Genomic DNA, 21,799 nt, shown 5'->3' on the forward strand with positions numbered 1-21,799 from the left:
GCATGCCCAACCTCTCCCTAGCCTTCTCATTCACAAACATAGATGGAGTCGAACGAGAACTAGAGGCACCGTGAGTTACCTTAGACTTTTTTGGGTGCCATGTCGAAAGTGGAGTGCAAAAATCTGAAGTCACCGGAAAATTTTTGAAGTTCGCCGGAGATTGTCGCCGGAATCCGTGGAAGATGACCGGAGTGGAAAAACATTGTAGTCTAAATGCTTCCGGGTGGATTGTAGAAACCAAGATCGAGTCTTTTCCCTGAAAAAATCACAAAATAAGAAGATTTGAGCATAAAAGATGGAGGAGGCGCCGATTTTTTGTTGGAAGAGAGGTAGGGTTCGAAGTGGAGATGAGAGGAAAAGAATTTTTTTTTATAGTCTGCGCGACTCGCTAGGGCGGTCAAAAGTGTCCGCCCTAGCGAGTGGTTTTCGGCGAACAATTATTTGAAACATACGAGTGCTCGCTGGGGCGGTCAGTTTTGACCGCCATAGCGAGGCGTTCTCGCCAACAATTTATTTTTTAAAAATTATCCCTCGCGGGGGCGGTCAAAAGTGACCGCCCTGGCGAGGAGTTTTCGTTTTAAAAAATATATATATAAATATATTTTTTTTTTGAAAAAAAAATCTCTCGCGGGGGCGGTCAAAAGTGACCGCCCTAGCGAGGCGTTTTCAGCGACTATGAATTTGCAAAATGCGAGGGCTCGCTGGGGTGGTCGGTTTTGACCGCCCTAGCGAGACATTCTCGAAAAAAATGAATATAAAAAAAATAAAAATAAAAACAATGAATGTCATGCCATGCAACTACCTAAATGCAAATGATGCGATTAATGAATAAAGGAAAAAGATAAAATCAAAATAGAGAGTAGAAGTAGTTCTCAATTTACAGTCTAGAGCTCGACTTTTGGCCTGTCTCAGTTCGAATTTTCTTGGAACCGGGTGATTCCAAGTTGTGGCTCAACTATGCCACCCATGTAGTGCTTCAGTTGCTGTGCATTGACCGTGAAGGTCCCGTCTTTTCCATCGTGTAATTCTACAGCTCCCGATGGGTAAACTCTGGCAATCACGAATGGACCAGACCATCGCGACTTCAACTTTCCGGGAAATATTCGCAACCGGGAGTTGTAGAGCAGAACATTTTCACCTTCCTTGAATTCCCTCTCGATGATCCGCTTGTCATGAGCCTTCTTGGTCTTCTCTTTGTAGGTTAGTACGAGATCATATGCTAGATTTCGGAATTCCTCCAACTGATCGAGTTGAAGCAAACGTCGTTCCCCTGCATCAGCAAAGTTAAAGTTTAGTGCTTTTGTTGCCCAATATGCCCGATGCTCTAACTCTACCGGTAAGTGACATGCTTTACCAAACAATAATCTGTACGGTGTCGTGCCTATTGGTGTTTTGAAAGCAGTCCTATATGCCCAAAGAGCATCATCTAACCTCGCCGACCAATCTTTCCTACTGACACCTACCACTTTCTCTAAAATGCGCTTGATCTCTCGATTCAAGACTTCCACTTGACCACTTGTCTGGGGGTGATATGGGGTAGAGATCTTGTGTGTGACACCGTATTTGCTCAAAAGTTTTTCAAATAATTTGTTGCAAAAATGGGTGCCACCATCACTAATGATTGCTCGTGGTGTTCCAAATCTGTTAAAAATGTTTTTCTTTAAAAATTTTAGAACCACTTGAGCATCATTAGTGGCGTATGCTTCCGCCTCTACCCACTTAGACACATAATCCACCGCAACCAAAATGTATTTTTTTGTGAAAGAACTGGGAAACGGTCCCATGAAGTCTATCCCCCACACATCAAAAACCTCACACTCAATGATATTATTTAAAGGCATTTCATGACGGTTCGAGATGTTACCTGACCGCTGGCATTTATCACATGCAAGCACATAAGAACGAGCATCTTTAAAGAGGGTTGGCCAATAGAAGCCACATTCGAGTACCTTAGATGCCGTCCTCGTTGGTCCAAAGTGACCACCTACCTCACGGTCATGGCAATGGTTGAGGATTTGCCCAAACTCTTCCTCTGCGACACATCTCCGAATCATGGCATCTGCACAAATTCTGAACAAGAAAGGTTCCTCCCAAAAATAATACTTCACGTCCGAAAAGAATTTCTTTCTTTGGTGAAATGTTAAATTTGGGGGGGGGGGGGGGGGGGGGGTTGAGCCTGTAACAAGAAAATTTGCAAAATTTGCATACCATGGACAATTTTTCACCTCAAACAACTGCTCATCTGGAAACCAATCATTAATCGCATCATTCACACAATCATCACTGATAAATTCTAATCTAGACAAATGATCCGCAACCACATTCTCAACACCCTTCTTATCTTTTATTTCCACATCATATTCTTGCAATAATAAAATCCACCGAAGTAAGCGTGGCTTGGCATCTTTCTTGGCAAGTAAATATTTAAGGGCAGAGTGATCAGTAAACACAGTTACTTTCGACAAAACAAGGTATGAGTGGAACTTGTCAAGTGCAAACACTACTGCAAGTAACTCTTTTTCAGTGGTGGCATAATTTAATTATGCTTCATCTAGAGTCCTACTTGCATAGTATATAGTGTGAAATACCTTGTTTAGTCTTTGGCCGACGACAACACCAACCGCAGTATCACTGGCATCGCACATGACCTCGAAAGGTAGATCCCAATCCGGTGCCACCAAGACAGGAGCCGTCACCAAGCGCTCCTTCAACTTCTCGTATGCCTGCAAACAATCTGAATTAAAATCAAAAGGCGCATCTTTCATGAGTAAAGAAGATGGAGGTTTTGCAATTTTAGAAAAATCTTTGATAAAACGCCGGTAGAAGCCGGCGTGGTCTAGAAAACTTCTAACTCCCTTTATGGACGCCGGAGGTGGTAAGTTCTTGATAACTTCAACTTTCGCCTTGTCCACCTCTATTCCGTGCTCCGAAATCTTGTGCCCTAGGACAATGCCCTCTTGTACCATGAAGTGGCATTTTTCCCAATTAAGTACCAAATTCGTCTCATCGCATCTCTTCAACACCACCTTCAAATTCTGCAAACAATCATCAAAAGAAGAGCCAAATATCGAGAAGTCATCCATAAAAATTTCAAGAAACGTTTCTATCATGTCGTGAAATATAGCAGTCATGCATCGCTGAAAAGTGGCCGGCGCATTACACAAACCAAAGGGCATTCGTCTAAAAGCAAAAGTGCCGTAAGGACAAGTGAAAGTGGTCTTCTCTTGGTCCTCCGGCGCAATCATAATTTGATTGTACCCTGAATACCCATCCAAAAAGCAATAAAATTCATGGCCCGCTAACCTTTCAAGCATTTGATCGATAAAGGGAAGGGGAAAGTGGTCTTTACGGGTGGCATCATTCAACTTCCTATAATCTATGCACACACGCCAACCCGTAACAGTTCGAGTGGGAATCAACTCATTTTTTTCATTAGTAATAACAGTAATCCCACCCTTTTTAGGCACACATTGTACAGGACTTACCCACGCACTATCAGAGATATGATAGATAATACCTGCATCCAGAAGTTTGATTGTTTCAGCTTTTACTACCTCTTGCATCTTTGGATTGAGTCTCCTTTGTGGTTGTGCTAGAGGTGAGTATTTATCTTCCATGAGAATTTTGTGCATGCAGATCGAAGGACTTATCCCTTTTATGTCCGAAACCTTCCAAGCGAATGCTCCTTTATGCTCCTTAAGGACTCCCAAGAGCTTACTCTCCATATCATCTGTCAAAGAAGAGGAAATAATAACAGGCAATCTATTATTTTCTCCTAAATATACGTACTTGAGATGTGGAGGTAGTGGTTTGAGCTCCAAAGTAGGTGGCTCCTCTAGGCTTGACTTTTGAGGCATTAAATCTTTTTTGTCTCCCAATTCCTCTAGTCTAAGCCTCACTTGCTTTCTCCAAGGTGGAATGGCATTCAAGTGAGCTACCATCTCCATCTCTTCCTCGTCTAGCTCGTCCTCCTGCTTTTCAGTTGTGAGAGTGACCTCTAATGGTTCCTTCAATCCATCCTGCACAAAATCACAAACGAGAGAATCTAAGACATCAATACGAAAACAACTATCATTGTGCATTGTGTGCTTGAGAGTATTAAAGACATAAAAAATAATTTCTTCTTCTCCAACTCTCAGTCTCAATTTCCCTTCTTCAACATCAATCAGTGCTTTCCCTGTAGCCAGAAACGGTCTCCCTAGAATCAAAGGCATCTCTACATCTTCCTCCATGTCAAGTATCACAAAATCTGCAGGAAAAATAAACTTATCCACTTTCACCAAAACATCTTCGATAATCCCACGTGGATATTTGACAGATCTGTCAGCCAGCTGCAGCAACATCCTAGTTGGCTTGGGTTCACCTAATCCCAGTCTCCTAAACACAGAAAAAGGCATCAGATTAATACTTGCACCAAGATCACATAGAGCTTTATGAAAATTAATGTCACCAATAATGCAAGGTATAGAGAAACTCCCTGGATCTTTTTGCTTAGGAGGCATCTTGTTTTGAACTAAAGCGGAGCAATTTTCAGTCAAATTCACAGTCATATGATCTTCTAGCTTCCGCTTATTTGCTAAGATATCTTTCAAAAATTTTGCATAACTCGGCATATTCAATAAAGCATCAGCAAAAGGAATGTTAATGTGCAATTTTTTGAATATCTCAAGAAATTTACCAAATTGTGCATCTAATTTAGCTTTCTTCATTGCTGCAGGAAAAGGTGGAGGGATAACAATTTTATTCTGTGCACTAGGTGTAGATGTAGAGTTAGAAGACTTACCTCCTCGATTTTCCACCTCATCCTCACCATGCTTGGTCTTTTCCTCATTAGACTCGAGTGCTTTTCCACTACGCAATTCCACCGCCTTCACATGTTCCCTTGGGTTAGTTTCCGTGTTGCTTGGCAAAGCGCCTTGCTCCCTATTAGCAATCAACTTAGCCAATTGTCCAATTTGAGTCTCTAACCCCTTGATGGATGCATCTTGGTTCTGAAATCTCGTCTCTGTCGCAGAAATAAATTTAGTCATCATTTGCTCTAAATTAGACTTCTCCTCCCGAGGCGGTTCTGGCTTGAATCCTTGATGCATCCCATATTGTGGACCTCTTTGCTGGCGATTTTGGTTGTTTTGACCTCCCCATGAAAAGTTTGGGTGATTCCTCCATCCCGGATTATATGTGTTCGAATAAGGGTCATTTCTTGGACGGTTCTGGAATCCCACTTGTTTTCCCGGTGCTCCCTCAGGCACATAGAATGGATTTCAATCTTGGCAATCCTGCACGTCATGCTCACCCCCACATTTATCACAGAAAATTTCTTGCAGACGCATAGCCGACCCACTCGCACTCATCCCATCAATCTTTCTATTCAAAGCCTCTAACTGTGCTGTAACCGCCGACAGATCATTAACTTGATTAACTCCAGCACCTCGCCTCTGCCTATCAGACTGAGGGTGATAGCTACTAGCAGCCATCTCCTCCAATAACTCATATCCTTCCTCAGCCGTTTTTCTCAGTAAGTTACCACATGCAGCAGCATCTATCATAGTACGGTTAGGAGTAAGCAGACCGTAATAGAAAGTTTGAACAACTAACCCAAGAGGCAGCTCATGGTGTGGACATCTCCTCAACAAGTCCTTGTAGCGCTCTCATGCCTCATAAAGTGACTCTTGCTCATATTGAGCAAAAGTAGTAATGTCGGCTCTAAGCTTCATAGTCTTCGACGGAGGAAAGTACTTGATCAGGAATGCCTTTGCCATATCCTCCCATGTAGTAATAGACCCTACAGGCAAACAGTTTAACCACGACTTAGCTTTCTATCTTAGTGAAAATGGAAATAAACGCAAACGAACAGCATCATCAGATACGCCATTAAACTTAAAAGTATCACAAATTTCAAGAAAGTCAGCTATATGAGAATTAGGGTCGTCAAGTGCACTTCCCCCAAATTGGACAGTGTTCTGAATCATCTGAATGATAGCTGGCTTGATCTCAAACTGATTAGCTCGGATGACTGGTCTTATGATGCTTGGACGTGATCCATCAAGAGACGGCTGTGCATAATCCATCATCGGTATACGCCTTGGCTCCTCTCTGTGTTGCTCTTCTTCCATTCTTTCCTTTGCTCTTTGCTGCTGTAGTCGACGTCTCGCTGTGCGTTCAATCTCGGGATCAAAAGGCTCAAGCTTAAACTCGAGTGATCTTCGCATGCACCTCGAGAAAGATCTGCAACCAAATGAGAGTATCAAATAACAATAAAATAAATAATACTAAAGAGTTTAATGAAAAATAAAAAGTTGTGAATCAACAGTCCCCGGCAACGGCGCCAAAAACTTGATCGAACGAAACTTGCACAGTGAATAGTCCTAAAATTTATTTTATAATTGAAAGCTCGATTTAAATATCGCAAGTGCACGATAGTCAAGTTATAGTAAACGTAAGTGAATACGAGTATCGATCCACGAGGACTGTGTTACACTATTTTTATTTTCACGTAAAAATTCTTTAGTAACGATAAAATGATTGGATGATTAAACTAATGTAACTGAAACAACTAAAACTATTAAAATGCAAGGAAAACGTATTCAAGCAATCAATGATTAATTTGGATTAAATTAAATGAGAAATGAATTTGTTGGGAATTATCAGTTCACCTACCACTCGTGTTTAAATAATTACACTCAACTTTTACTCGTGCATTCGACGGAATTCCCTAGACTAATTAATATATTCTGTCGAGCTATATTAATACTAATCATAAACATGCAGTAATAAGTGTCCTCAATTATTTAACAGTTCAAAATCGCATTACGTTCTATGGAATCCACTAGCTTTCATCCGGGTGAACTATCGCTATCGACACGTATCCAATTCCGTATATCTACTAAAATTGTAAATCTACGGTTTATACTATTTGATTCTATTGTTAATTATTCTCTCGATATCATCAACAATACGAAATAATCAAAGGAAGTTAGCTAGGCTTCGATTGAAACAAGAAAGAATAATATTATAAACAAATCACTAATAAAAACTGTCGATAAATAATGTTAAACAACGAGTACGGAGTAGGATCCCCTTCAATCCCAACAAATCTAGAGTTTAGCTACTAAAATTCATAATAAAAAACCAACAACAATCTAAGAATTAAAAACTGAATAATGAAAATACTAAAGATGACGACGGATGACGGCCACGCGTGGAAATCTCGAAGTCTTCGAAATCTCCTTTGCTCCTAGCCTTCCTCCCAAGAAAAAGTGATGAAAATAATGATGATCCCCGAAAAAACGGCGCCCCTCGTGTCTCCTAGGTCTATGGTGTAGGATAGAGTCCACAAAAAGTGAAACAAATCTTTTCAAATCTCGCGGCTCGCTAGGGCGGTCAAAAGTGTCCGCCCTAGCGAGAGGTTCTCGCAGAAAATTCCTCGGCCATGTCCCTGGGTTCGCTGGGGCGGTCACTTTTGACCGCCCTAGCGAGACGCTTGCGCAACAACTCCTCGGCCAGACCAACATGCTCGCTGGGGCGGTCACTTTTGACCGCCCGAGCGAGGCGTTCTCGATTCTTTGGCACATATTCTCCCATTTTTTGGGAGAATCCTACAAAATAACCACCAACACACGAGATCAGTTGCATGCTAAATAATGCTAAAAAAATGCTAAATTAAACTAAAACAAACTAATATGATGCATGAATGCGACTCAAAACCAACACTAAAAACACGTAAAAACGAGTCCTATCAACCCCCTCATACTAACCTTTTGCTCGCCCTCGAGTAAAATAGGTTAAAGCACGAGATTCTAAACAACTTCAACAAACACAAAAAGAACTCAAACAAGAAAGAAACCAACACAAGTAAATGTCAATGGTGAGTTAACAACGTTTATGTTCATGCTTCAGTTTACTTTCCCACTACCAATCATAATCAAGTCAAATCGCCAACGAATACTCATTCTCATCTACACATAAATCTCGACACTAATTTGAACACGTGTGTGTGTCATGATGGGTCTAGTCATTCGTACTTCCAATAGATCAATTATCAAATCATGCGAGTCACTCAATTAACACTTCAATACAAGTCTCACTAGCATGCATCCCCGTGTCCATTTATCACTAGCCATAAATTAAACTTTATTCAACTTTTAAGTGCAGATAAGGGTGTCGAAAAGAAGGAAAATAAGCTCAAGTGGCTAAAAGTTGGGAGTACACCGATCATTTTCATTGTGCAATCGTCAAGACTTTTCGTCTGACTTTCCTCATCTCCTTACATCTCCAACTTTTAGCCTAGGAATAGAATTTAATTCCTTTTATTTAGGCTCCCCCTCACCTTACATCTCCTTCTTTTTTTTTTCTCTTTTTCTTCTTTTTTTTTTTTTGAATGCACAATTTTCACACATGTACTCCCTAGGCTAAGAATATAATATAACTTTGGATTTCAGCCGGTTGGGAGTATGATCTTTTAATTAGTGCATTGGAAAGGAGGTACAAGTAAAGTTCAAGGCAAATCAGATGTTCTCATTCAAGGTCCCAATTAGCGACAACGACTTATTTTCACGGGTTTACATGCTAAATCAACTCATAAATGATGCCTTTCAAGTTAACCACACAAAACCTTCAAATTTCACCATTATTTCTACAAAATTCTAGTCCCCACACATGTGTGCTCAAAAAGTTCAAACTTTGTACCAAAATTCATGCTTTGACAATAACGAGTATCATTCACGAAGTGACCCAACCAATACTTTTGTAAACTATCAATTCACCACATTCATTGGCTCATAAACTATGTCTTCTCACCATAAACGACACCAAACAAAAGAAATGCAACGAAACTAAACCAATTAACTAGACAAATGCAACGAAACTAAATCAATTAACTAAACAAACAAAACAATCTACCCCCCTCATACTAGAGTTGTGCAATGCCCTCATTGCACAAAACGAAACAAACACTAAAAACATAAAAAACTCATGAATGCAAATGCAATGACAGAATAAGCAAAAATAGAAAAAAATAAAAAAGAAAGGGGAAACAGTAAACTCCCCTGGTCAGAAATCATCCTCCTCGTCATGCTCAGGCGGTGGGACTCCCTCGTCAGCAGGTGGCGGCATAGGATAATGGTACTGAAACTGGAAGGGTGGCGGGTATGCGGGTGGAGGTGGCTGGCCGGAAGTGTCGATGCCCAAATGAGAGGAGATCCCATGCACCAGGTATTCAATGTTCTGAATGTGAGCTTGATTAACTGCCTGGTACTGGTTCTGATAAGTGGCCCAAGCGCCCAATTCGGCGACGCGATCTCGAATGGCCCGACGGCGTGGCTGCGGAGGTGGAGGAGCATGTCCTACGACCGGAGGTGGTTGGGCCGCTCGCCCAAGATGGAAAAATACCTCATCGGGCAGCTCAGCCTGCCTCTTCTCCCTCTTGGATGTATATAGAGCCTCGTCAATGGATCTCATCGGCGGTAGCCACTCATCATCAGCTGCAAAAATTACCCCCGCTCGGGCACATAGCTCAGTCACGATCGTCGGGAAATAGAAAGCCAAATTACTACTATCAATACAAATGGTAAGCTGGCCGAAAATGAGCCTGCCCACATCAATCACCATCCCAGTATATATGGCATACAGAACAACCGCCCGCTCAAGCTGCACATCACTCGTATGCCCGACCGGCATCAATCTCTTCGACAAGAAGGCATACCACAATGCCGCATCCACATGCAAAATTTTTTCCAAAAAGACCGTATACGTCCACGGTTGTTTCCACGTGGTGCCCGGATAACAGAGTGTTTGAATGATCAACTCATAATCCGGGTTAAGTACCCACGCCTGAAACACCGAATCGTCCACCGACGATAAACCCAACAAGTCATTGATAGTCTTTGAATCATACGGGACTAGACGTCCCCTCACAGATGCCTTATGCTCACTCCCCTCCGGAGCATTGGCATAAAATTCACGCACAACCGGAACCACCGCTGCATTCGGTTGTGCTAAAAAATTATTCCACCCTCTTCCCGCTACTAGGACTTCCGGAAATTGATTGATAACAAATGAACTAAATCCTCGCTCAGGGATCGGTTTCCTATGTAGTTTCGCATGCCCAACCTCTCCCTAGCCTTCTCATTCACAAACATAGACGGAGTCGAACGAGAACTAGAGGCACCGTGAGTTACCTTAGACTTTTTTGGGTGCCATGTCGAAAGTGGAGTGCAAAAATCTGAAGTCACCGGAAAATTTTTGAAGTTCGCCGGAGATTGTCGCCGGAATCCGTGGAAGATGACCGGAGTGGAAAAAAATTGTAGTCTAAATGCTTCCGGGTGGATTGTAGAAACCAAGATCGAGTCTTTTCCCTGAAAAAATCACAAAATAAGAAGATTTGAGCATAAAAGATGGAGGAGGCGCCGATTTTTTGTTGGAAGAGAGGTAGGGTTCGAAGTGGAGATGAGAGGAAAAGAATTTTTTTTATAGTCTGCGCGACTCGCTAGGGCGGTCAAAAGTGTCCGCCCTAGCGAGTGGTTTTCGGCGAACAATTATTTGAAACATACGAGTGCTCGCTGGGGCGGTCAGTTTTGACCGCCATAGCGAGGCGTTCTCGCCAACAATTTATTTTTTAAAAATTATCCCTCGCGGGGGCGGTCAAAAGTGACCGCCCTGGCGAGGAGTTTTCGTTTTAAAAAATATATATATAAATATATTTTTTTTTTGAAAAAAAATCTCTCGCGGGGGCGGTCAAAAGTGACCGCCCTAGCGAGGCGTTTTCAGCGACTATGAATTTGCAAAATGCGAGGGCTCGATGGGGTGGTCGGTTTTGACCGCTCTAGCGAGACATTCTCGAAAAAAAAGAATATAAAAAAAATAAAAATAAAAACAATGAATGCCATGCCATGCAACTACCTAAATGCAAATGATGCGATTAATGAATAAAGGAAAAAGATAAAATCAAAATAGGGAGTAGAAGTAGTTCTCAATTTACAGTCTAGAAGCTCGACTTTTGGCATGTCTCAGTTCGAATTTTCTTGGAACCGGGTGATTCCAAGTTGTGGCTCAACTATGCCACCCATGTAGTGCTTCAGTTGCTGTGCATTGACCGTGAAGGTCCCGTCTTTTCCATCGTGTAATTCTACAGCTCCCGATGGGTAAACTCTGGCAATCACGAATGGACCAGACCATCGCGACTTCAACTTTCCGGGAAATAATCGCAACCGGGAGTTGTAGAGCAGAACATTTTCACCTTCCTTGAATTCCCTCTCGATGATCCGCTTGTCATGAGCCTTCTTGGTCTTCTCTTTGTAGGTTAGTACGAGATCATATGCTAGATTTCGGAATTCCTCCAACTGATCGAGTTGAAGCAAACGTCGTTCCCCTGCATCAGCAAAGTTAAAGTTTAGTGCTTTTGTTGCCCAATATGACCGATGCTCTAACTCTACCGGTAAGTGACATGCTTTACCAAACAATAATCTGTACGGTGTCGTGCCTATTGGTGTTTTGAAAGCAGTCCTATATGCCCAAAGAGCATCATCTAACCTCGCCGACCAATCTTTCCTACTGACACCTACCACTTTCTCTAAAATGCGCTTGATCTCTCGATTCGAGACTTCCACTTGACCACTTGTCTGGGGGTGATATGGGGTAGAGATCTTGTGTGTGACACCGTATTTGCTCAAAAGTTTTTCAAATAATTTGTTGCAAAAATGGGTGCCACCATCACTAATGATTGCTCGTGGTGTTCCAAATCTGTTAAAAATGTTTTTCTTTAAAAATTTTAGAACCACTTGAGCATCATTAGTGGCGTATGCTTCCGCCTCTACCCACTTAGACACATAATCCACCGCAACCAAAATGTATTTTTTTGTGAAAGAACTGGGAAACGGTCCCTTGAAGTCTATCCCCCACACATCAAAAACCTTACACTCAATGATATTATTTAAAGGCATTTCATGACGGTTCGAGATGTTACCTGACCGCTGGCATTTATCACATGCAAGCACATAAGAACGAGCATCTTTAAAGAGGGTTGGCCAATAGAAGCCACATTCGAGTACCTTAGATGCCGTCCTCGTTGGTCCAAAGTGACCACCTACCTCACGGTCATGGCAATGGTTGAGGATTTGCCCAAACTCTTCCTCTGCGACACATCTCCGAATCATGGCATCTGCACAAATTCTGAACAAGAAAGGTTCCTCCCAAAAATAATACTTCACGTCCGAAAAGAATTTCTTTCTTTGGTGAAATGTTAAATTTGGGGGGGGGGGGGTTGAGCCTGTAACAAGAAAATTTGCAAAATTTGCATACCATGGACAATTTTTCACCTCAAACAACTGCTCATCTGGAAACCAATCATTAATCGCATCATTCACACAATCATCACTGATAAATTCTAATCTAGACAAATGATCCGCAACCACATTCTCAACACCCTTCTTATCTTTTATTTCCACATCATATTCTTGCAATAATAAAATCCACCGAAGTAAGCGTGGCTTGGCATCTTTCTTGGCAAGTAAATATTTAAGGGCAGAGTGATCAGTAAACACAGTTACTTTCGACAAAACAAGGTATGAGTGGAACTTGTCAAGTGCAAACACTACTGCAAGTAACTCTTTTTCAGTGGTGGCATAATTTAATTATGCTTCATCTAGAGTCCTACTTGCATAGTATATAGTGTGAAATACCTTGTTTAGTCTTTGGCCGACGACAACACCAACCGCAGTATCACTGGCATCGCACATGACCTCGAAAGGTAGATCCCAATCCGGTGCCACCAAGACAGGAGCCGTCACCAAGCGCTCCTTCAACTTCTCGTATGCCTGCAAACAATCTGAATTAAAATCAAAAGGCGCATCTTTCATGAGTAAAGAAGATGGAGGTTTTGCAATTTTAGAAAAATCTTTGATAAAACGCCGGTAGAAGCCGGCGTTGCCTAGAAAACTTCTAACTCCCTTTATGGACGCCGGAGGTGGTAAGTTCTTGATAACTTCAACTTTCGCCTTGTCCACCTCTATTCCGTGCTCCGAAATCTTGTGCCCTAGGACAATGCCCTCTTGTACCATGAAGTGGCATTTTTCCCAATTAAGTACCAAATTCGTCTCATCGCATCTCTTCAACACCACCTTCAAATTCTGCAAACAATCATCAAAAGAAGAGCCAAATATCGAGAAGTCATCCATAAAAATTTCAAGAAACGTTTCTATCATGTCGTGAAATATAGCAGTCATGCATCGCTGAAAAGTGGCCGGCGCATTACACAAACCAAAGGGCATTCGTCTAAAAGCAAAAGTGCCGTAAGGACAAGTGAAAGTGGTCTTCTCTTGGTCCTCCGGCGCAATCATAATTTGATTGTACCCTGAATACCCATCCAAAAAGCAATAAAATTCATGGCCCGCTAACCTTTCAAGCATTTGATCGATAAAGGGAAGGGGAAAGTGGTCTTTACGGGTGGCATCATTCAACTTCCTATAATCTATGCACACACGCCAACCCGTAACAGTTCGAGTGGGAATCAACTCATTTTTTTCATTAGTAATAACAGTAATCCCACCCTTTTTAGGCACACATTGTACAGGACTTACCCACGCACTATCAGAGATAGGATAGATAATACCTGCATCCAGAAGTTTGATTGTTTCAGCTTTTACTACCTCTTGCATCTTTGGATTGAGTCTCCTTTGTGGTTGTGCTAGAGGTGAGTATTTATCTTCCATGAGAATTTTGTGCATGCAGATCGAAGGACTTATCCCTTTTATGTCCGAAACCTTCCAAGCGAATGCTCCTTTATGCTCCTTAAGGACTCCCAAGAGCTTACTCTCCATATCATCTGTCAAAGAAGAGGAAATAATAACAGGAAATCTATTATTTTCTCCTAAATATACGTACTTGAGATGTGGAGGTAGTGGTTTGAGCTCCAAAGTAGGTGGCTCCTCTAGGCTTGACTTTTGAGGCATTAAATCTTTTTTGTCTCCCAATTCCTCTAGTCTAAGCCTCACTTGCTTTCTCCAAGGTGGAATGGCATTCAAGTGAGCTACCATCTCCATCTCTTCCTCGTCTAGCTCGTCCTCCTGCTTTTCAGTTGTGAGAGTGACCTCTAATGGTTCCTTCAATCCATCCTGCACAAAATCACAAACGAGAGAATCTAAGACATCAATACGAAAACAACTATCATTGTGCATTGTGTGCTTGAGAGTATTAAAGACATAAAAAATAATTTCTTCTTCTCCAACTCTCAGTCTCAATTTCCCTTCTTCAACATCAATCAGTGCTTTCCCTGTAGCCAGAAACGGTCTCCCTAGAATCAAAGGCATCTCTACATCTTCCTCCATGTCAAGTATCACAAAATCTGCAGGAAAAATAAACTTATCCACTTTCACCAAAACATCTTCGATAATCCCACGTGGATATTTGACAGATCTGTCAGCCAGCTGCAGCAACATCCTAGTTGGCTTGGGTTCACCTAATCCCAGTCTCCTAAACACAGAAAAAGGCATCAGATTAATACTTGCACCAAGATCACATAGAGCTTTATGAAAATTAATGTCACCAATAATGCAAGGTATAGAGAAACTCCCTGGATCTTTTTGCTTAAGAGGCATCTTGTTTTGAACTAAAGCGGAGCAATTTTCAGTCAAATTCACAGTCATATGATCTTCTAGCTTCCGCTTATTTGCTAAGATATCTTTCAAAAATTTTGCATAACTCGGCATATTCAATAAAGCATCAGCAAAAGGACTGTTAATGTGCAATTTTTTGAATATCTCAAGAAATTTACCAAATTGTGCATCTAATTTAGCTTTCTTCATTGCTGCAGGAAAAGGTGGAGGGATAACAATTTTATTCTGTGCACTAGGTGTAGATGTAGAGTTAGAAGACTTACCTCCTCGATTTTCCACCTCATCCTCACCATGCTTGGTCTTTTCCTCATTAGACTCGAGTGCTTTTCCACTACGCAATTCCACCGCCTTCACATGTTCCCTTGGGTTAGTTTCCGTGTTGCTTGGCAAAGCGCCTTGCTCCCTATTAGCAATCAACTTAGCCAATTATCCAATTTGAGTCTCTAACCCCTTGATGGATGCATCTTGGTTCTGAAATCTCGTCTTTGTCGCAGAAATAAATTTAGTCATCATTTGCTCTAAATTAGACTTCTCCTCCCGAGGCGGTTCTGGCTTGAATCCTTGATGCATCCCATATTGTGGACCTCTTTGCTGGCGATTTTGGTTGTTTTGACCTCCCCATGAAAAGTTTGGGTGATTCCTCCATCCCGGATTATATGTGTTCGAATAAGGGTCATTTCTTGGACGGTTCTGGAATCCCACTTGTTTTCCCGGTGCTCCCTCAGGCACATAGAATGGATTTCAATCTTGGCAATCCTGCACGTCATGCTCACCCCCACATTTATCACAGAAAATTTCTTGCAGACGCATAGCCGACCCACTCGCACTCATCCCATCAATCTTTCTATTCAAAGCCTCTAACTGTGCTGTAACCGCCGACAGATCATTAACTTGATTAACTCCAGCACCTCGCCTCTGCCTATCAGACTGAGGGTGATAGCTACTAGCAGCCATCTCCTCCAATAACTCATATCCTTCCTCAGCCGTTTTTCTCAGTAAGTTACCACATGCAGCAGCATCTATCATAGTACGGTTAGGAGTAAGCAGACCGTAATAGAAAGTTTGAACAACTAACCCAAGAGGCAGCTCATGGTGTGGACATCTCCTCAACAAGTCCTTGTAGCGCTCTCATGCCTCATAAAGTGACTCTTGCTCATATTGAGCAAAAGTAGTAATGTCGGCTCTAAGCTTCATAGTCTTCGACGGAGGAAAGTACTTGATCAGGAATGCCTTTGCCATATCCTCCCATGTAGTAATAGACCCTACAGGCAAACAGTTTAACCACGACTTAGCTTTCTATCTTAGTGAAAATGGAAATAAACGCAAACGAACAGCATCATCAGATACGCCATTAAACTTAAAAGTATCACAAATTTCAAGAAAGTCAGCTATATGAGAATTAGGGTCGTCAAGTGCACTTCCCCCAAATTGGACAGTGTTCTGAATCATCTGAATGATAGCTGGCTTGATCTCAAACTGATTAGCTCGGATGACTGGTCTTATGATGCTTGGACGTGATCCATCAAGAGACGGCTGTGCATAATCCATCATCGGTATACGCCTTGGATCCTCTCTGTGTTGCTCTTCTTCCATTCTTTCCTTTGCTCTTTGCTGCTGTAGTCGACGTCTCGCTGTGCGTTCAATCTCGGGATCAAAAGGCTCAAGCTTAAACTCGAGTGATCTTCGCATGCACCTCGAGAAAGATCTGCAACCAAATGAGAGTATCAAATAACAATAAAATAAATAATACTAAAGAGTTTAATGAAAAATAAAAAGTTGTGAATCAACAGTCCCCGGCAACGGCGCCAAAAACTTGATCGAACGAAACTTGCACAGTGAATAGTCCTAAAATTTATTTTATAATTGAAAGCTCGATTTAAATATCGCAAGTGCACGATAGTCAAGTTATAGTAAACGTAAGTGAATACGAGTATCGATCCACGAGGACTGTGTTACACTATTTTTATTTTCACATAAAAATTATTTAGTAACGATAAAATGATTGGATGATTAAACTAATGTAACTGAAACAACTAAAACTATTAAAATGCAAGGAAAACGTATTCAAGCAATCAATGATTAATTTGGATTAAATTAAATGAGAAATGAATTTGTTGGGAATTATCAGTTCACCTACCACTCGTGTTTAAATAATTACACTCAACTTTTACTCGTGCATTCGACGGAATTCCCTAGACTAATTAATATATTCTGTCGAGCTATATTAATACTAATCATAAACATGCAGTAATCAAGTGTCCTCAATTATTTAACAGTTCAAGATCGCATTACGTTCTATGGAATCCACTAGCTTTCATCCGGGTGAACTATCGCTATCGACACGTATCCAATTCCATATATCTACTAAAATTGTAAATCCGCGGTTTATACTATTTGATTCTATTGTTAATTATTCTCTCCATATCATCAACAATACGAAATAATCAAAGGAAGTTAGCTAGGCTTCGATTGAAACAAGAAAGAATAATATTATAAACAAATCACTAATAAAAATGTCGATAAATAATGTTAAACAACGAGTACGGAGTAGGATCCCCTCCAATCCCAACAAATCTAGAGTTTAGCTACTAAAATTCATAATAAAAAAACCAACAACAATCTAAGAATTAAAAACTGAATAATGAAAATACTAAAGATGACGACGGATGACGGCCACGAAGCGTGGAAATCTCGAAGTCTTCGAAATCTCCTTTGCTCCTAGCCTTCCTCCCAAGAAAAAGTGATGAAAATAATGATGATCCCCGGCAAAACGGCGCCCCTCGTGTCTCCTAGGTCTATGGTGTAGGATAGAGTCCATAAAAAGTGAAACAAATCTTTTCAAATCTCGCGGCTCTCTAGGGCGGTCAAAAGTGTCCGCCCTAGCGAGAGGTTCTCGCAGAAAATTCCTCGGCCACGTCCCTGGGTTCGCTGGGGCGGTCACTTTTGACTGCCCTAGCGAGACGCTTGTGGAACAACTCCTCGGCCAGGCCAACATGCTCGCTGGGGCGGTCACTTTTGACCGCCCTAGAGAGGCGTTCTCGATTCTTTGGCACATATTCTCCCATTTTTTGGTTCAAATCCTACAAAATAACCACCAACACACGAGATCAGTCACATGCTAAATAATGCTAAAAAAATGCTAAATTAAACTAAAACAAACTAATATGATGCATGAATGCGACTCAAAACCAACACTAAAAACACGTAAAAACGAGTCCTATCAGTATCCGCATCCACTTCCTCTTTAGTCATGGAGAAAAGGCGTCCCTGTAATTTCTCAGAACTTTCTGGACAATTTCTGGTGAGATGCAATAACAAAAATTGGAACCTTGCATACATTCACCGCCATGGGGTTTGCCACATTTAGGACAAGGTAGTCTGTCTTGTTCTTTACGTGGAGGGGGACCCTTGCCTGGGGGTTCCTCTGGTCTAGTACCTCTGCTATCGATCTTTTTGCCTTTTCCTGTTCCTTGGCTCTTTTGAAAGTACTGCTGCCTTCGTTGTTGCCTGTCTCTGTCAATGTCTTGCTCATCTTGTTCTCCCATAAGTGCTCTTTCCACTATTTCCCCGTATGTAACCACTTTCGACATTCGTACATCTCGTTTAATTTCAGAGCGAAGTCCCCACATGAAGTGTTCGCCCTTACTTTTGTCATACTGTGCAATATATGGTACATATTGGACTCCAGCCTCGAACTGTTGTATGTATTCCGTCATTGACATGGTTCCTTGCTTCAAACTCTGAAAATCACTAGCTTTCTTGGCTCGTACTTATTTACTGAAATATTTGTTGTAAAACACAGTTTTGAAAGTTCCCCATGTCAATGGTCCAACCGGTAGTGCCACTTTTGCACTTTCCCACCATATTCTTGCATGTTTTGTTAAGAGAAAGATGGCACAAGTTACTTTGTCCGCATCATCCATATGAAGGTAGTAGAAGATGGACTCCAATGATTTAATCCATTCTTCTGCTACTGCTGGATCGGTACTTCCCATGAATTAAGGGGGATCCAAACGTCAAAAACGATCATATATGTCTGTCTGAACAGGCACATGTCTGTGTACTATGGCCTGTGATACCACTATAAAATGTCACACCCTTACTCTATACTTAGCATAATTACCATAATCAAAATAAGGTTTGAATGATATAACTATAGTATGAAGCAAATCAAACAAGAGGCATCACTTTGACGGTTTATAAAAATTTTGGCATGATGTCCCTATATTTTGTATACACCAAAAAATCAAGCAATACTATTCATACACACTTATAAACATATTCTCATATACAAACATACTTTGTATCATCATACATAACATGGAACTTGTTTCAAACCCTGACATAAAATTTACTACAATACAAATGCGGAAGCTATACAATAATAAGTCTCGGTTCTTGTCGAGGTGAGGCACATCACAAGCATCCATTGGCGAACCGGCATCCTACGTCTCTTCACTACCTGATCCTGTATTACATGAGCTACGTGAGTTTATAAAACTCAATAAGTTGGCACTTGTACGTATCAATATGCGTCGAAGGAACATACATATCAAATCGTGACAACAATGAATCTTTAAACCATGTCATATCATATCATATATTCATGTTCATTTTTGTACTTGAGCCTCATTAGTTGACCTATATTACCGTGCTTGCTTTATTATATAGCTACTACTGTGTTGGACGTTAGGGAGCGACCTTTGGCAACCCCACGCCCCATGAACATATATTGGCCAATAGGTTTGGTGGACTTAAAACCACCCATGATGTCAACAAGCTCTATATCATGTAAAATCAGTCATTTTCCTTTCATATCCATGTTCATGTTCATGACATAGCACCCATCTTAAATATTCATGAGTTTCTTTCATATTTAATACATAACTATGGAATATGGTGCTATGTTTAATCAATAAACATACTAACAATGTACATATAGAAATAGAAAGTGAGAAGCATTTGAAATTCATAATATTACTCATGTATTACTTCAAGAACATGCCAACTTACTGTCCAAGTGTACGAATACTGGTTTGAGACTATGATTCTCGCTACTATACTGTCAAACATATCAATAATTTATACTATGTCTATACTAGTGAAAGTTACCCCTCTACATGAAGAACAACTAAACAAGAAGAAAACTTACACCCTTAGGAAGCTCTTGGGATGGAGAACTAAGTTCTAACCTCAAAGTGATTAAAGGAATGAAGAAGAAAGCATTTGGAGGAAGTTTTCTAGGGTTTCTTTCAAGTTTATCATGTTAGAGAAGGTGAGAATGGTGGAAAGTGCTTTGAAAACTCGATACATCTTTTCAAACAATGCTGGGCGCATATGCACGACTTTTCGGGCGCATATGTGCGGCCCGTTCTGCCCACCCGATGCATATGCACGAGTTCTAGCGCATATGCGCTCCACATTCGGCCAAAAAACTCATTTTTAACTTCCGAATTAGCAAAAGTGGTCAACATGAAATTTTAGGCCTATGTGTTTTCTTGCATCTCCAATTGGCCTCATGTCATTTGAAGGTCTGAGTAAAAAGTTATGTTCATTCTCCCAACGTGTGTCAGTGCAGGAACAACGATACAGACGACACACTTCGGGCCACTTTTGGCTCGTCTTTCCTAATGATTTGAACAAAACTCAAAACATGAAAGTTGTAGCATTATATCTTAGCTTTCTAATGGTTGTAGCCTCACATAATTTGGATCAATATTCAACTCATTATGCTAAAACACAATAGAACTGCCGTATTTTCTTCTCGTTTCCTACATTGCTATACCAATTTCATTACACTACTTTTATCTACTCATCTTACTATCATTATTTATACACATAATGATTCTCAATACACCATGAAAAATATAAAAATCATGTTCAATCTTAATATTGATACCTCAATCATCACGTGAAATCTAATGAGTTAAAGAACTACATAATAAATGACATAAACGTATTATTATCATTTGTACGAGTAACCGGACATTACAATAACACTCACGATATCTCCAACATATCATGGTATTGTGAGAACCCGTATTTTTCAAAGCAAAGCACCTCAAAAAGCTCGGAAAGTACCTCAAAAAGAAGCCGAGGCAATGCAAACCTTGAGAATTGGGAGTGCGTCACTCGGAAGAGGAAACCCTTAGCTCACAAGCTAAAACCCTCAGCTCAAGGAAGCTCATTGACTTTCGGGGAGTAAAACCCCAGCTCAAGGACTTGATCTTTCAGCTCAAATAAGCTCAACCATGCTTGTCCAAAAAGGACCAAAGAGGGAGCTAAAGGAGGTGCTAAGGAATTGGGCAAGTTAATTGTGCAAGAAATGACCTTTGAGTTAACCCATGAGGGAGCTGAAGGAGAAGCTAAGGGATTGGACAAGTTAATTGTGCAAGAAATGACCTTTGAGTTAAACCATGAAGGAGCTAAAGGAGGAGCTAAGAGGTCAGGACACATTTATGGTGCAAGAAAAGACCTTTGGTGCTTTATATGGAGCTTGATCACATTTATGGTGACTTGGAGGGCAAGGGGGCGTCCATGTCTAGTTGGAGGGTCATTTTCTTTTTATTAATACCTCCCAAGACCACATACAAAATGCACTACAAAAAAATCCCTCACAATCTCACAAAGTTTCGGCCCTCACCCTCCACAAAACCTCTCAAAATTTTGGCCTAGGCAAGAAGAAGTTTTGTGTTTCCGAGTGCTAAATTTCTACGTCCAGGTGCTGTTGAATCGACGACATTATTTATTCCAGCAATACTTCGAAGTGCTGCCAAATTTTTGGAAGGAAACTTCATGCCAAAATCTTCAAATTTCGAGTCTACCTTCAAAATTCGGTAAGCGGGTTTTTGATATGTATCTTTGCTTGTATTTTGAAACCTTGTATAAACATGATATGACATGCATGTATGTGTGTCTTTATTTTCGAAATAAGGCATGAGGTCCGTCTTTAAAACTTCGATTGATTATGTGTTTCTTTTATGCCTCAAATCTCTTTGATTCCGCTGAATTCGTTTGGAACTCTGATATCTGAAAGTTCTGATACATTCTGTCTGAAAAAACTCTAAATTCTATGATTGCACTGTTACAATTCAAATTTGAAATGGGACAAGAATTGTAGTTCTGTCTGGCCCCCATTGGTGGGTGTAAAACCATGTTCTGTTCTGGCCCCCATTGGTGGGTATAAAACAAAG

General features: G+C 40.9%; 2 non-coding genes across 2 annotated transcripts; both read left to right on the plus strand.

Moving 5' to 3' along the window:
* The first annotated feature begins 5,604 nt into the window (after positions 1-5,604).
* Positions 5,605-5,711, plus strand: LOC140815144 (small nucleolar RNA R71). Its single transcript, XR_012114273.1, has one exon. It is a non-coding gene; the product is annotated as a small nucleolar RNA R71 (small nucleolar RNA).
* Positions 5,712-15,690: 9,979 nt separating this feature from the next.
* LOC140815151 (small nucleolar RNA R71) lies at positions 15,691-15,797 on the plus strand. The gene has a single exon (XR_012114274.1). It is a non-coding gene; the product is annotated as a small nucleolar RNA R71 (small nucleolar RNA).
* Positions 15,798-21,799: the final 6,002 nt, after the last annotated feature.

This window comes from Primulina eburnea, chromosome 1 (genome assembly GCF_022965805.1).
Source record: "Primulina eburnea isolate SZY01 chromosome 1, ASM2296580v1, whole genome shotgun sequence".
Lineage (NCBI taxonomy): Eukaryota > Viridiplantae > Streptophyta > Magnoliopsida > Lamiales > Gesneriaceae > Primulina > Primulina eburnea.